This window comes from Lactuca serriola, chromosome 7 (genome assembly GCF_051521515.1).
Source record: "Lactuca serriola cultivar US96UC23 chromosome 7, Lser_US96UC23_V15, whole genome shotgun sequence".
Taxonomy (NCBI): Eukaryota; Viridiplantae; Streptophyta; class Magnoliopsida; order Asterales; family Asteraceae; genus Lactuca; species Lactuca serriola.
The window spans coordinates 28,946,518-28,963,535 of NC_136414.1; the positions used below are offsets into that span (position 1 = coordinate 28,946,518).

At 39.1% G+C, this 17,018-nt stretch overlaps 1 pseudogene; it reads left to right on the top strand.

Moving 5' to 3' along the window:
* Window positions 1-1,553: 1,553 nt before the first annotated feature.
* The window catches only part of LOC145063825 (uncharacterized), a 146,219-nt pseudogene continuing 130,754 nt past the window's right edge, over window positions 1,554-17,018 (top strand).

A 17,018-nucleotide genomic window follows, 5' to 3' on the forward strand; every position in this document is an offset into this window, starting at 1 on the left:
TCTCTGTGCTCGATTCCAAGCTAATCCAAAAGAATCTCACCTCATGGCTGTCAAACGTATTTTTCGATACTTGAAGGGAACTCAAAACCTTGCTCTGTGGTATCCTCACGACTCAGCATTTGAACTTTATGGATACACTGACTCAGATTATGCTGGATGCAATTTAGACAAAAAGAGTACATCTGGTGGATGTCACTTCCTTGGCAATCGTCTCATCAGCTGGTCTAGCAAGAAACAAACATCAGTAGCCATCTCAACTGCAGAAGCTGAGTATGTTGCCGCTGGGAGATGTTGTGCTCAACTCTTATGGATTCAAAATCAGCTTCTCGACTATGGGTTTAAGTTCTCAAAGACACCCATATATTGTGACAACACCAGTGCCATTCAGATCACACAAAATCCTGTTCAGCACTCAAAGACAAAGCATATTGAAATCAGACATCACTTCATTAGAGATAATGTTGAAAAGGGAAAAGTTGTTCTTGAACATGTCAAGACTTCGGAGCAACTTGCTGATATCTTCACAAAGGCACTGGATTCTCAATCAACTGCTTACATTATCGGAGAATTGGGAATGATTTCCTTGTGATTAATTTTGATGTTTAATTGTTCTAATGTTTGATATTGTCTTATAAGCTGATGTACATTGTGCTGATGATGACATACTGATGATATTTACTACTGAGCACTTTGGTTTGATTTCTAATCTTTATCTCTTCTTCAAGTCTTCTAAATAAAAGTTGAATGATTCACTGTATTAAACCATACACTGATAACGACTTGAAACTCTTTGCCGATGGTTAGATCAAAACACCAAGATCTATCACACGCAACTACCCCTTCTCACCAATCTTACACTGACTCTGTGATTCAGTGTGCCAAAACACACACTGATGAGAATCTAAAATCTTTGCCGATGGTTAGATCAAAACACCAAGATCTATCACACGCAACTACCCCTTCTTACCAATCTTACACTGATTCTGTGATTCAGTGTGCCAAAACACACGCTGATGAGAGTCTAAAAATCTTTGCCGATGGTTAGACCAAAACACCAAGGTTTATCACACGCAACAATCCATTCTTTACCCTCCTCTTATTCAGTGTATAATGATTCAGTAAGATAAACCACTCATTGATGAAGTCACAACACTCTGTGCCGATGGTTAGATAATGTAACTAGTATCTATCACACGAACCAATCTCCTTGCTAGCCCCGATTAAGCAAGTTGTACCTTGAATTGACAGAGAAATATTTTCAGCATGTAACTTTTGTGACACTGAGCTCAGCGCTTCCGCAAACACCGATTGACGTTTCACCTTCAGTCAACGGCTCTTTTATCCAATGGCTATTTTCTACTCTGACAGGTTATTACGATGCGCCGTTATTCTTAATGAAGATAATCATATCCTTTTTAATGAAGATAATCATTACCTTTTTAAAAAAACCCCCTTTTCATTCCATATTTAAACCTCTTTCTCCCTTGGTTTAATTTTTCCTTCCAAAACCTTGAACTTTTCTCAAAAACCCTAGAATTCTCAAATACTCTCCAATGGCGGCATCTCTGTTCACATACTCCTCAACCTCTCGAAGAGTCGTTCCTGCCCCAAACTCTCCTCCACTTCCAATTTACATCAAGGCAACCAATGTCGTCTTCAACCCTGACATTCCAGAGGTTCATCGAGGTCTTGGACTCGATGATTTCGTCAATTTCTTGGCTTCTTGCCGCCTTCGATATGCAATCAGTGATGTACCGTCCGAGTTCTTCCCTGAACAAGTATGTGAGTTTTACTATACTGCAACAGTTAATGAAGAAAACAATGCCATCACCGGAACCATTGGCCATGGCAGACACTCTGTCTTCATCACCGCAGAACTACTCAGTGCTGCTTTAAGGTTACCAATTTTCGAACCCTTTTCTGAACCTCCAACTATTGAAAGATGTAAACGCATGTTTGATCAACTGGGATATGATCATTCAAAGGCTGGTACTCGATCAGCTCTTATTTTGCGTCAGTGCATGACCCCAGGCTGGAAGTTTTTCACTGGTGCTTTATGCAAGTGTGTGGGTCACAAGTCTCGCAGTGGTGATCAATTGAGCAATTATGAGCAACAAGTTGTCTGCTCCCTTCTTCTCAACAAAAGATTAGATTATGGGGCACTATTCTTTGATCAGCTTGTTCAGCTTCTACGTGCAAATGTGCGTGCTGATCATGTTCCCTTTCCACACTGGATTGCCCTGGTGTTCGACAAATTCTTCGCTGCTGACTACTTTTCTCACTCTGGGAATCCAATCCAATGCCCTCGAATGTCCGTTCGTATGTATCAGGATGATCCTTTGGATACTGACGTTGGAATCTCCGATAGGATGAGAGAATGGATTGCCAATCCATACACTGTGCCTTCTCTCATCGCTGACACTGATGAAGGAGGTGCTGATGGTAATCGTATGGATCATGCTGATCAAGAGGTGGAACATCATGATGACGGACATTTCTCCCCTCAAGTTTCTCATCACATCATCTCGAACACTGGCAAAGCCTCCTCAGCACCACAGGATTCCATGCCTCTGGGGGAGCAACCATCTCAGGGGGAGCATCCCTCGCAGGGGGAGCATCCCTCACAGGGGGAGCATCAGTCTCAGGGGGAGCATCCGTCACCAGAAGCTCACCACTTCTCTCCAAGGATGCAACCTAGCTCTCCAGTTGCCCCAGGTACCTCAATGGTTCAAATTCCCGCTTCAGCATTTTCTGAACTGATGTCACTGACTCGGGACATGAGTCAGCGTCTGCTTCATATTGAGGCTGATTTTCAACAAATCAAGGAGGTTCTCTTACTTACTCCTCCCTCTAGTCCCAAATCTGATGATGCTCAAAAAGGGGGAGATACTGATGATGATGCAGATGTTGATGATCATGCTGATGGTGAACCAAATGCTCATGCTGATGGTGAACCAAATGAGAAAGACACAGAACCTGCTGACAACACTATCTTTCAGCATGAATCACCCAACCCCATTCCTGAATCTGATTCTACGGGGCATAATAGTCCAGCAGCTACTGAAAAATTGTTTGAAGACAGTGAGCATGATGAAGAGCATGATGAACCTGATGATGAATGTCAAATTCTTGACATGAACTTCATTGATCCTCTCATTCTAGTTCAGCAAGAAAGCTCAGATGACCTTGAAGAATCTCATCCGATATTAGCCGATCCTATTGCTGATCCCATCATTCCGGTCCAAGGAGAGGATTCAGACATTGCCAGTGAAGAATCTCATCCGCTGTCTCGAAAGCGGAAGGTAGCAGATACTGACTTGGATCATTCTCAAACTGATACTTCTTCAACTGTGAAGAAACCCAAGTCCATTGTCAGTATTTGAAACCTTGCCGCTGAATGGAGCATGTCCCCTGATCAAGTCAAGCAAATTCTTGATGAAGCCAATCGAGCTCAGCTTCTAAAGAACATTGCTCAAGCTGATGAATCTCTTATTCAGCACAAACTTCAGGCCATGGGATCTTTTGAAGCTCAGATGCAGAAGTTCCTGGAATTTCAGTCCAAGGATCAGTCTTCTCAACCTCCTCCTAGCTCTAGCAAGCCTAAGACTGACAGTGTTCTTGACCGGATTGATCGAAAGAGATTTGAAGATGTTTTTAATTGGCGAATGTGTGGAGATAAGATCATCAAAGTCAGAGCTTCTAAACCTCGAAACGAGAAAATCCTTACGTTGCTGATCACTCGTCAAGGTCCTCAGCACTCATATACTGAAGTTGTCAAGAGGGATGATCTGATTAGATATGGGTATTCGGAATGGATGGAACTGCTCGATCTTCCATCCAAGCAAACCTCAGCTCACTCTTCAGAACTGACTTGTGCTCTTCATCTGTTGATCAAGAAAGTTCAGCGTTTGGATCTTGTTCCTAAAGAACGACCTCAGCATCAAGGCCAAAGGTCGTCAGTTCCTAGATCTCGAAGAACCAAGTTTCATGTTGATGGTGAAGATGTATTGGTTCTAGACTTTGGTGCTGGTGTAATTAACAATTCACTTCCTCTAGGTGTTGATTCGGTTCAGCATCAATTCATCTCAGCTCCTGAACACGGGATGTTCTATCTCGACAAAAACAGGAGGATGTGCTTTCAACGAACTACTGAGATCCCAAAGGCTCCAACCACTCACCTTGTTGGCTTAAGGCAAATGTGCATGAGTCATCAAGATCTATCCGGAGAATTTCACATTCTTATTGCCATGGAGCTGCTGAACAGAAGACAGGAATTGCTGGACAGTCCTTACTAGCCAGTTAAAATTGAAGCTGAAGCTGAGTATGAAGAATTTCTTTCCAGAGGTGTCTTTATTTAGTTTGTTTTGAACATCATCATATTGGGGGAGATTGTAAGGTCAAACCTTGAAATATGATTATGTTTAAAACAGACTCAGCGTCAGCACATGTCTCAGCATCAGCACCAGCGTGTAACTGCTCAGTTTGTATTAGTTTAGTTTATTCAGTGCATTGTAACAAATCTTGTATTTATCCTGTTTCCTTAGTTATCTTGATTTATTAGCTAGCGTATCCCTGAATTGTAGGGATTGTCTAGAATAGCAGTATATATTATCTTGTACAGGTTTGTGAATGGCAACGCCTTTCACAAACCCTAATTGTCCCTTTGTGCACACGATAATCTCTTTGTGAGATTATCTTTCTTAGTGAAAGTTTTTCTTCGTGAATTTCTCTTGTTCTTATTTATAGTCATTGTTTGATATATCGATTGATCTAAAGGCCTCTTCAGTTCATCAAGTTATTCCGATATGAGTATGCTCTCCAGGTGGAGAGGGAACTTTTGGCACAGTAGTTTCTGTCTCTCAAGCAGAAGATAGAGTCAGTGACAGAGATTACGAGGATGTTTCATGGGAGGGTGTTGTTCTGCCCTGAGCACGTATACACTGAGCAAGCAAGTGTGAGTCGGTATTTGAGCATCTTGAGGAGAGATATCCGGGAGTTCGTGGCGAACTCATCTTATCGGACATTGGCTAAGTTGCAGACCAATTCCAGGAGGAGAGAAATTGAGCTGGAGATTCAGACCAGGTGGAGGGAGAGCAGTAAGGGAGAGATATGAGACCGATACAGTCGCAGTCGGAGACAAAGCGGGCTAAGATCGTTGATTTGAGATCTGGAGGCCAGAAGGGCCGCACTTGTAGCAAGTGCGACAAGAGCCACGATGGGTCTTGCCAAGAGGGGATTTGCTACAAATATGGCAAGGAGGGGCATATGGCGAGGGACTGCCCCAAGGGATTTTCGGTTTGCTTTCACTGCAACCAGATGAAGCATCGGAAGGCCGAGTGTCCCCAGTTCACTTAGGGGTCAGCCCAGGCTGCTGCTCCTGCTGCTTTACGTGTTACTGATGGCCGTTCGGGGAAGGCCGAGCCTCCGAGGGCTCGTGGGAGAGCATTTCAGTTGATCGCGGAGGAGGTCCACGCAGCGCCTGATGTCGATGCTGGTACGTATTTCCTTATTTATATTATTTTGAGATTTGTTTATGCTTATATTGTGTTGTATATAGGTACTTTTCTTGTGAGTTTTGTGCCTGCTTTGGTGTTATTTGACTCGGGTGCGAGTCGATATTTTGTGTCCTTATCCTTTAGTCATCACATTAGTGTTAGACGCGAGATGTTGAGTCGACCACTGAGGGTTTCTATAGCTGACAAGCATGCGGTTTTTGCCACTGATGTATTCCAGGGATGTGTATTTGATATTTTCGGTGTTAAGTTCCTGATAGATCTGGTGCCGATAGTGATGGGTGATGTCTGTGTTATAGTGGGCATGGACTGGTTGAGCCGGTTTGGAGCTGTGATCAACTGTTAGCGTCAGATGGTGGCCATACGAGACCCTAGTAGGGGATTTCTTACTGTGTATGACTAGGGAACCAAATCTGGATCTGCTTTCTGTTTTTCTGCCAGGGTGAGACATAGTTTATAGCAGGGATGTATGGGATTTCTAGCATATGTTATGGATACAAGAGTTTCCACTGAGAGGCCGAGTTCTATCTCCGATGTTCCGGTTGTGTGCGAGTTCTCGGATGTTTTCCCTGAGGAGTTACCGGGTGTGCCTCCCGAGAGGCAGTTCCGGATCGATTTGGTTCCAGGTGCGGTGCCTATTTCCAAGGCACCTTATCACCTTGCGCCGCCCGATATGCAAGAGTTATCCTCGTAGCTCTAGGAGCTTCTGGGAAAGGGTTTTATTAGACCAAGTATCTCACGATGGGGAGCACCGATTCTTTTTGTCAAGAAAAAGGATGGTTCACACCAGATGTGCATCGACTACCGGGAGTTAGACAAGCTGACGGTCAAGAACCGTTATCCACTACTGAGGATCGATGAGTTCTTTGATCAGTTGCAAGGGGCATATTGGTTTTCCAAGATAGATTTGAGATTTGGGTATCATCAGATGAGAGATTGCGAGGAGGATATCCAGAAGACGACCTCTAGGACTCATTATGGGCACTATGAGTTTGTGGTGATACCTTTTGGACTCACCAACGCACCGGCAGCGTTCATGGATTTCATGATCCGGGTGTGCAGGCCCATGTTGGACCGGTTGGTGATCGTGTTCATCGATGATATTTTGGTATACTCGAGGTATAGAGAGCAGCACGAGGAGCATCTCCGGGAGATTCTTGGAGTATTGAGGACGGAGAGGCTTTATACCAAATTCTCCAAGTGTGATTTTTGGCTACGAGAGGTCCAGTTCTTAGGACACCTCATTAACCAAAATGGGATTTCGGTCGACCCGGCCAAGATTAAGGCAGTATACGATGGGAGGCGCCGAGGTCCCCATCCGAGATCAGGAGTTTTCTTGGCCTGGCAGGCTACTATCAGAGATTTATCAGGGATTTCTCCAAGATTGTTGTTCCTCTTACCAGATTGACTAGGAAGGGTGTTACTTTTTCTTGGGGGCCTAAGCAGCAGGCCTCATTCGAGACTCTTCGCCAGAGATTGTGCAAAGCTCCAGTGTTAGCCCTTCCAAGGGAGTGGAGGACTTCGTACTTTACTGTGATGCATCTATATAAGGGATGGGTGCGGTGTTGATGCAAAGGGGACATGTGATAGCATATGCATCGAGGCATTTGAAGCCTCACAAGACGAGGTATCCCACCCATGATTTGGAGTTGGGGGCGGTGGTGTTCGCCCTCAAGATTTGGCGCAACTACCTTTGTGGTGTCCGGTGTACCATATACACGGACCATAAGAGCCTGAAGTACCTTATGGATCTACCCAACCTGAATATGAGAGAGAGAGAGAGAGAGGAGGTTCTTGGATGTAGTAAAAGACTACGACTGTGAGATTCTGTATCACCTTGGCAAGGCTAATGTGGTAGCCGATGCCCAGAGTCTAGCGTTGTTTTCCTTTATACTTGATGCTACTTGTTTTCAAAGCATGAAAAAATCGATTTTCTGCTTTCTAGACAGTGGACTTGCCGAGTCCACTGGGGAACTCGCCGAATCCCCTCACAAAACTGACCAACTCGCCGAGTCATTTCATGCACTCAACGAGTTGGTGCTCCAGAATGCAGATTTTCGAGTTCTAAGGCTGGAATTGGACGAGGATCATTACCCTAAACAGTTTTTGAACTTATAAACCTGTTTTTGATGTGGTAATGATCATGCCTATCCAATTTAAAAGATAATTGTCAAAGTTTCATGTTTTGTACTAGTTTATATGATTAGGCTAATTACATGAAATTTGTTTGATATGAATTGTCTTGTTCTTATGAGTTTAATTTAGATCATAGACAAATTGTTTGATTTTGTAAGTTACCATAGATGATCTAAATGTTTTTTGATGAATTCCATAACTTGTACTCAAGTTATGGAAAGTGAAGGGTCTCATTTTTAAATGCAAATGGTTTTATGTCATCGATAACTTGTCCTCAAGTGATGGAACTTGAAGAGTCCTTTTCATAAATGTTTTATGAACTCCATAACTTGTCCTCAAGTTATGGATTTTCAAGAGTCTTTTCATTAAAAACTATATCAAACTCATAAGTTATGGAAACCAAAAGTTTTTGAATAGTTCAAAACTTGCCCTCAAGTTTTGGAATTTGTAAATGCAAAGTCTTACTTTGAAACATTTAGTTCCCAAACTAGAATTTTAAAAGTTTAAAATTCAACACTTATACTATTATAATATTATAGATTTAATATATATATATATATATATATATATATATATATATATATATATATATATATGTATAAGAGTAAAGTCAGTCTTACCGTTAGTAGGTCTCATTCACGAAGTCGGTCTATAAGGGGGTTATAAGGTTACTGCCTATAAAATGGTAGTTTAATGGGTGTCCACTCTCGCCCACCGCTTCCTTGGCTGGTGGAGGGTCGTTAGCCGAACGGGTTTGACATGACATTTAATTTATCATTAAAAGTATAATGAAATACTAAGTAAGTAAACACTTATAAATTCTCAATCTTAGTTACTTAGGAAAATGTGAATTTGGTGCTAACCCATGAAATTGCACTTTGCACCTTGTTAAGTGGTTAGTGGAGCGTGTGTGGTTAACCAACACAATAATCTGGGATTGTCAGTGCATGGCAAAGGGTAGCTTGATGTTAATCATAGATCAATGTGATGGGTTTTGGTCATAAGAACATCCTATGTGCTCATACAAACCCTAATGCTTGGATCTAGGTTTCTCTATTGTACATGCAAGTTATCCAAGACTATAAACCCTAGATCTAGCATATGATAATCAATATAACATATAAATTAGGGTTTAGATCATACCTTGATTGCTATGTAGCAATAACAATCTCAAATCTTCCTTGTAATGACTTTAGAAAGCTTAGAGTCACAAATGTCACTCCTCTAATGGTTCACAAACACCAAGAGCGAGAGGATGAAGAAGAGAAGAGAAGGAGGCTCTCAAAAACGTGTGGAAACCCTAGACAATTAGTTCATCACGTTTTTGGAGCATAAGGGTTCTATATATAGTGAGGCTATTAGGGTTATCTAACAAGGAAACCCTAATTTGGATGCTTAAGCCCTAAGCAACCCATGGACTCCTTTCCTTAAAGGCCTTGGACGATTTCTAATGGGTTTCCCAATAGAATTCGTCCAACCTTATAATATAAGGCAATTCATGGCCCAATTGCAATTATCTTATAATTACAATTCTAGTCCCTTAAGTCTAATTAATCTCTTTTAGGCACAAACTTAATTCTTATTAATTCTTGACTAATATTAATTAAACAATATGATTTCTCCTTTAATATATTATTCTCATAATATATTAATAAATCATATTTAATCCTTTCTATCCATAATTCATCCTATCAAGTTGCTTTGGTGAAGGCAACCCAAAAAGACCATGCACCATCGGGTCAAGTACATACCAAAATAGTTATGGACTTAGACACTAATCCAACACAATGGAGCATGTGTGGTTAACTGACACATTGATTTGGTGGTTGTAACATTAGGTGTACCAAGCTAATTTGCATGGTTATTCACACATTGTTTGTGATTCTCGACATCCCAGTTACAAACTTGAAGGGCACTATCGAGATTTAAACATGCCATTGAATTGTTCAATGAATCTCAAAGGATCTAGGAGTTTCAATTCACTTAAAACCTAAAATTCTTTTTTGTTTTTCATGGTGGAAATTGGTAAATCGGCATTTACCTACCTTCAAATATTTTGCAATTTGGATTACGACATCCCTCTTCCGAATTGTAAAATATTATGTTGGGTCCTAGCCTTAGTATTTCATGTTGGGTGTTATATTAAGGGCTAAAATCAACTAAACTTGAATTTCTCCCTATATAGATGCCTGGTTCAGACAACTATGTTCTTCCCGAATCTTTTGGAAAAACTTTATTTATAAAGATGATTTTCCATAAGGCGATCAAGGTGAAAGATAAATCCATTCTTCGTGGTATAGTGGAACTTCACTTCCTCCACCTCCTCCAATAATTCTCCCTAACCCACAAGTTCAAGGTCACTCAAAGCCCTATTGGCTGGAAGGAAAGTCTATGTGTGCTCACGTATTGGAGATGATGTTACATATTGACAAGATGGGAGAGTTGGGTGTTGAAGTCTTAAGGAAGTTGGCTGTTGACTAGGTTCTTCAATCACTTCCTAGTCATATAGTTAGTTCATTAAGGACTATTATGTGCAGACCACGACATGTCCCTTATTGATCTTATCTATTTGCTTGTTGCTGCTGAATCAGCAATGATTCGGCGCTCTGGTAAAGCAAATTTGATTGGGAAGATTTACTCCCCAAACTTCAATGAACATTGACAATGGTAACATTGGAAGTCTAGAAAAGCTTTCTCTTCCCAATGGAAATGGATCGGCCATAGTCAACCCGGTTGACTAAATGGTAAAGAGAAAGGGCTAAGTTTGAGATTTTCCTATGTGCCATTCCCAAAGAGTCAATATGTTTCTGTTGCCAAGAGAAGGGGAATTGGTTGCGAAGTTACCATATTTACCTAAAAGACCACAAGGATGGTAAAGTCAAAGCTTGACTCTACTTCAGGTAAGTCTACTATCTAACTCTATTAAGTTCCTATTTGGAGATTCTTAATACATGATGTAATGCAATTACATTTTGATGTTTTGTAGAATCAAAGGAAGCTTAAAAGAAGAGTAGGCCGAGTCTGATCGTGAAGAAATGGATTTCAATCGCATGGTTTGATGATCAGAATTTTGAGCTGCTGCTTAAGAGTTATGATAGATTGCTTAATAGATAACAATATATGTTCATATGTATTTGCATTGTAAGGATACGGTTTCGCAGTTTTTATAAATAAAGAAATTTTTGAAATTTATTTTATTTTTAAGTTTCCTTACAATGACATTTGTGAAAAGTGTTGATTATATGTTTTCATTGATAGCAATATTGGAAAATAGATTTGATTCTTTCGTTTGTGGTAGTGTCAAAATTTACCAAATAAGGAAATATTATCATCACCCAAGTTTTAGTTGGATAGAAACTTGGAATCATGCAACTTGTATTGTGTGATGAATAAGAACCTTCATCTTTAGGGAATCAAGACTAATTCCTTGTTCACATGTGTATGTGAGTCAAGTGAAGGACTAGGGGATCGGGCACACTGGGTTATGCGTTGGTCAGGTCCACCACAAAGATCAATAAAACTATTCATCATGATTTACTGAAAGTAAGTAAATATCGTTATGCTTACAAGTTTAAGTATAATTCTGAAACATTGGAAAAGTTTCAATGTATGGCAGAACGAATAAAAAGAATCAAATTAGGCAGAAAGATAAAAGTTTCTCCAATCAGAAAAGATAGGAGAGTACTTTAGTATCATGTTTTATGATCATCTTAATGATTATGGGAAACCATATCACAATTGATCCTCTAAGGATATCTTAGTGCATTTGTATGGCCAAGAAGAGGTATCGTGAATTGTTAAAATGGTTAAATCAAAAGGTGAATCATAATTCGTTCCAAGAAAAAGTCTTAGAGTCATACTCCACAATTGTAACTTGAGTGGCATATCTTAAATAGGTTTGGAACACTCATCAAATGTAGAGTAAAATGTTTCTTACTCTTGTACATTTGAAATTGGTAAGTTGTGAAGTCTTGGTAAGTACAAAGACCAACTAAGATCAATTGTGTGAAGTGTTAGTCTTGATTAGAATCCGCACTAACTCTTGAATATTTTTTTTGTCAAGTAATGTTCCTTGACAAAGTAAATATTATATGTCAAGAGGTTAGTGGGAGTCTTAAGGATCTTGACAAGTTTCAAGAACTAATCAAGAAGAAAACCTATTGTTAAACACTAGCACATGACTTGAGGTTTGTAACCTATCGTGTTGACATATTCTTGTTTCTGTTCCCATTCTAGTTAAAGTTGAGTATGCATGTGAGTTCTATGAGTTCTCAGTTCTTTGCATAACAACTTGGAAGCAATGGCAGGCCCTTTTGCTGTCAGGAGGCAAGAAATTAAGATTGAACAAGTTCAGTCCATATGGTTTGGATTTGTCACTAACCTTGTCTTGTGATTATGGTTATCACAAATTCACATGGATAGGAGCACATACGCCATTAAATCTAAGTGTCATAAGGTTTCTCTCTAATTTATGAAAATGATTGTGAGGAAATGATTTCACTAAGTAGATTTTAAGGAGATAGCAATTGTGTTATTTGCATTCTCAAATTCGATTATGATTACAACATTCTTCTTCATAGTTCGAATTGTGAGAAATGGCAAAGGTCTAAACATTTGGGACTTATTGATGTAAGTTATAAAATTACTTAGACACACATGTGAGCTATCTAAGGAAATGTGTATGAGGTTGAGAACCCTAGATAAAGTCTTATCGAAGCATCTCACATCAGAAATCTGAACTTTGGTAAGGAAGTCAATAAGTCTTGATTTCTAGAAGTCCAACTAATTTCTGAGTACATGTTAAAGCTAGTAGGAGCATAAGTGTTATGCTAATAAGAATGTAATTATTATGCTAATGGGAGCATAATTATTATAAGTGTTGCAAGTTAGAAATGTTAATTATAGAAAAACAAAAGTTTCAATTGGCAAAGATGCAGGGTTTGAAAATTGTTTTGCTATAATTAAGGGAGAGGAAATTATACTTCATTTCAAAATCTAAAAGCTTAGATTGAGTTTTTTTTATCAAATTTAGTAAAACATATATGAATGTTATGTTGGAATGGTTCAACATAAGGAAATTATATATATGGAAATGTTAATTGCATTCTCCAAATTTGATTATGATTATGGCATCCCTTTTCATAATCACAATTATGAGAACATGGCAAATAAAAATATTATATCAAAAGAATGATCAAGTATCGTGTCTTAATGTTAGACATTATGAATCGTGTCACATATGCTTCAGGTATAGGATCGATTGCGTATGCTATAATATTCGCGTGTTCTAATTTTCCGAATGCCTAGTGCATTAAGAGGTAAAAAGGAATAAAACCGAATATCACTAAAGCAGTTAAACAACTGTTAAGGACAATCTAAGGTTCGCCAATGATTGGTCGTTTAAGGACAGTTGGGAGTATAGTAATGGATGGACCATATTGACATTATTATGAATAGAAAAGATTCTATTAATAATGAGTTTTCGTATGGAAAATATGGAATGTTTCCATGTTATGGGTTGAAGAATGGATGAGAAAGTTAGAAACTTTTATGCAAGAAGGATCTTCGAAGGAATGTACTTTGAATTTGAGACTTCATTTCCATGGAATTGTCTTGTAACAATCTCCAAGGGAATATTTTGAAATATAATTGGTCAAGTCTCTGTGACTTTTGGTACCTAGACATTACAAAAGAATCATGCATGATAGTTTAGAATCTAACACATCCTAGCAGTGACAATAATATGGAATTCTTACACTTGCAATAAGGATTTGGAACTGTGAGATGAGTATCATTGAAATGTTTTTCAATTGATCTATTTCACAAAGTTAGGACTATAGACAAACATAGTGTGTATGCTTGGAGCATAGCATAGCTATTGTTTTAATTTAAGTATTGATTTGATTATTCAAAACATTATACAATGAATAATGAATAATCAATATGGAACTCAAAAGTTTTGTTCCCATATAGGATTAGTGTTATTCTTGATTTTTCACTTTGCATGTTTTGACTTCCCAAATAACTAGGTTATTCAAACCATCCACAATCGATCATACTTTGGAAGTAGGTATTGAGGTAAGACTGTCATGAATGGGTCTGTAGTTTGTCTAGGTGTTTTAGACATAGCTGCAGTGTTCATGAGTACTCCTGGAATAAGAATCGGGTATTGGATTCAACCCATGCTCATCTGAATCACTTCATAGATTTTATCACGAGTGATTGTGAGATGATAATATCTTATATTCTTGAATCGGAGACTTGTGAGTTGTAGTTGCGAGTCGGTTGCACATTGACATATGTAGACGCACCAGTAACTTGGATGTTATAAAACATATCGTTGTGTGTGATTCGATAAGTAAGTACAATCGAGCATTTGGGTCGAAGTTTATCCATTCCTTTTACCCCAAGTGGATAAAAGCGATATATGTGGGCCCCTAGATGATTTAGTGATGACACCCTTAAGTGCTTGAACAAGCCTCGGGTGATTTGATTTGTTCAATTAGTTAGTCGTCATAAATCGGAAATCAAGAAACAACAGATGGACAGAGAGAATGATTATAATCCATGTCTCAGTCCATATGATATCTAGAACGGAGGAATATATGATCCCTTATCTAACAGAGACATGATTGACTAGGTCAGAGTTCGACAACGGCTTTTAAGAGCTAAGATTGCTAGTCGGGTTGTGGAGTCGTACTTGCAATAATAGCTATTAGACTTATCCAAGTGGGAGACTATTGGATTAGTGTCTAAGTCCATAACTATAATTGGTATGTAGTTGACTCGAGAGTAGCATGGTCTATTTGGGTTGCATATCACCAAGACAATTTGATAGGATAGAGTTTTGAGAAAAGGTTATTTATGATTTATTAATATGTTATAATTTCTAATATATTAATATGAAATCATATTATTTAATTAGTATTGATCAAGAATTAGTTTGGAATTAATTTTGTGATCAAAAGAGACTAATTAAATAAATGGAGATTGATTTGGTAAATCATTCATTCATATAAAGTGGGCTTGTGATCCATAGTTCTTTATGTTGGGCAAAACCCATGTGGTGAACCATGGATAATCCATGGAGGTTAAAACCCATGGAGCCTAAGGAATGTGGAAATTCATGCACATTAGGATTTGCATGGTGTAACCCTAATTAAGCCACACTATATAAGAAGCCCCTTAGCCTCCAAAATGGTGCACTAGTTCCTTAAAGACCATTGAGCCGATTTTGGTGTGAGGATATTCTCTCAAAAGTCATCCTTTGTCCAAAGGTGTGTTGTTATTCCATTTAAGGCATTCATACTATTGATGCTAAGTGCTTAAAGGCCAAAACTACAGGCTACAACAAAGAGTTAATTCTATAACTCATTTCTATGATGTTTTATGTCATTTGTATGCTAGTTGTAGGATTAATGTTTTGGAAACAATATTGCATGTATGATTAGAGAAAACATAGATCCAAAGCATCTAGGGTTGCATGTACACCATAGGAGTGTTAGAATGCTCAAAACCCTTCCTGACTAAGTGAATCCAATCTCAAACTAAGGAATTGAAAAGGTTTTAAAAATGATTTTACAAAATTGTTTTCAAAATAATCAAGAAAGCGTGTGATGTGTATGATCAGTCGGAGCCAATAAGTAGACCCCAAATTACCACACTATTATTTGATATTATGATTGGTTAGAAATGCGTGCTAGTGATAGTCTAAGGATCTTCAGGAATTGCATGATAGAATTGCCTGATTATATGATGTTTGATAACCTAGGGTTCTTTCTTATATGAAATTGACATCATTATTGTGTCACTTAGTGTGTGCATCATAGTTGTACATAACAAAGATTCTATATCCGGAGAATGTTTGATTAGCTTTACTTCCTTTTCATGTCTATTTAAGGTCTTAGATTAGAGTCAAGTATTCTACTGTCTATGGGATCCCCCATTATGTATGATTAACAGGCACGAGTGGCTGCATGGTTGGTGGAATTTTCATGAGTGGGTGCATTTAATAGTGGGTCAGCACGAGGAATGATTAGCACTCTTGAGAGATGGAGGTCTGGACGAACGTGTATCCGCGATGTTGGGAGATAGAGATTGAAAATTTCATATGAGGATCTATCTGATTTTATTGTGTCTTAGTACCAGTCGGCTCCTCTGTTCGAATGCTTCTGCTTTTTAGGACCCATATTGATGTGAGTTAACCATAAATGGAATACATTAAATTACATGTTATGAAGGTTAAATAATCTTAGAATGAAGGACTTGAACCTATTACGCAACTCTTGTCTGAGTCCAACCGTTATAGGGTTGAGTCCTTTAGTCGAAAGATTATTTAAGCTTTTTTTGCATGTAATTGTATTCAAAAAGTGGTTAACTGACATTAGTAGGGGTTCTTCAGTAGCTAATGGCAGGGGAAGTGGGGGGAATCCTACGAGAGCCTAAGAAGTATTTTAATGTAGTTTGTTTCTCTTTTAAGCAGGTTTTGGGAGTATTATTATGAGTAGGTCTTAGAGGTACCGGGTTGATTCTTGAGGAAAGTATGTATAGGTGTGGAAGGTTGTATTGGACCTCTACTACTGGAAGCATAGGATCCATACTTGAATCGAGGAGAGTTTCGGGGATTCTAAGGGTTGGTCGAGAGAGATAGCATGGTTTGATGCTATGATTTGTGGCAGTGCTTCCATATCTGTCGATCTTTTGGTTATGGTTGCTCAGGCATGAGGATGGTTCTGGTAATTTTTTTGGGCCTTAGTGGCGATACAGGTTTGGGCTGAATGGTGCCGACCTTGATGAGTTTGTTGGTTTTGAGGTCTCAAGGGTTTTGCTTGAGGCCATGCATTCAAGTCGCGGGACTCAAGATGGAAATGGTTGTGTATGATCGGCTTGGGGATTGCAGCTGGAAGTGAGTGGTTAATAGATGGATTAGAATATCGCTATCTATTGCGGTGATTTTGCCCTTTCAATTTTCCGAGGTTGGAGAAGGAGTGAGCCGGCTTATAAATTTTAGATTTGGGATGTAAACCCAGCATGGGGCCAGTTGGTCGCGGTGTTCGGCGACCGTATGTTAGTGTGGGAATGCACAGGAGGATTGATGTGGTATGGATGTTTAGTGATGCGATCAAGGGTCTTTTTTCCTTGAATATAGGAAATTCAGGTACCAGATTGACGGTACGGATTGCAGGAAAGGAGTGTATGTTTTGGATCGTAAGTCAGTGTTTGTGTATGTATTTGCATGAAATCCTTAATGTTAAAGTGATTATGATTAGGAATTTCAAAGGTCTTCAGGTAAAATCCAGAATTATCTTAGGATTTGATTGGTCCTTATCTGGAAGATCATCTTGAGTGTGTTATGCATGCCACGAGTCA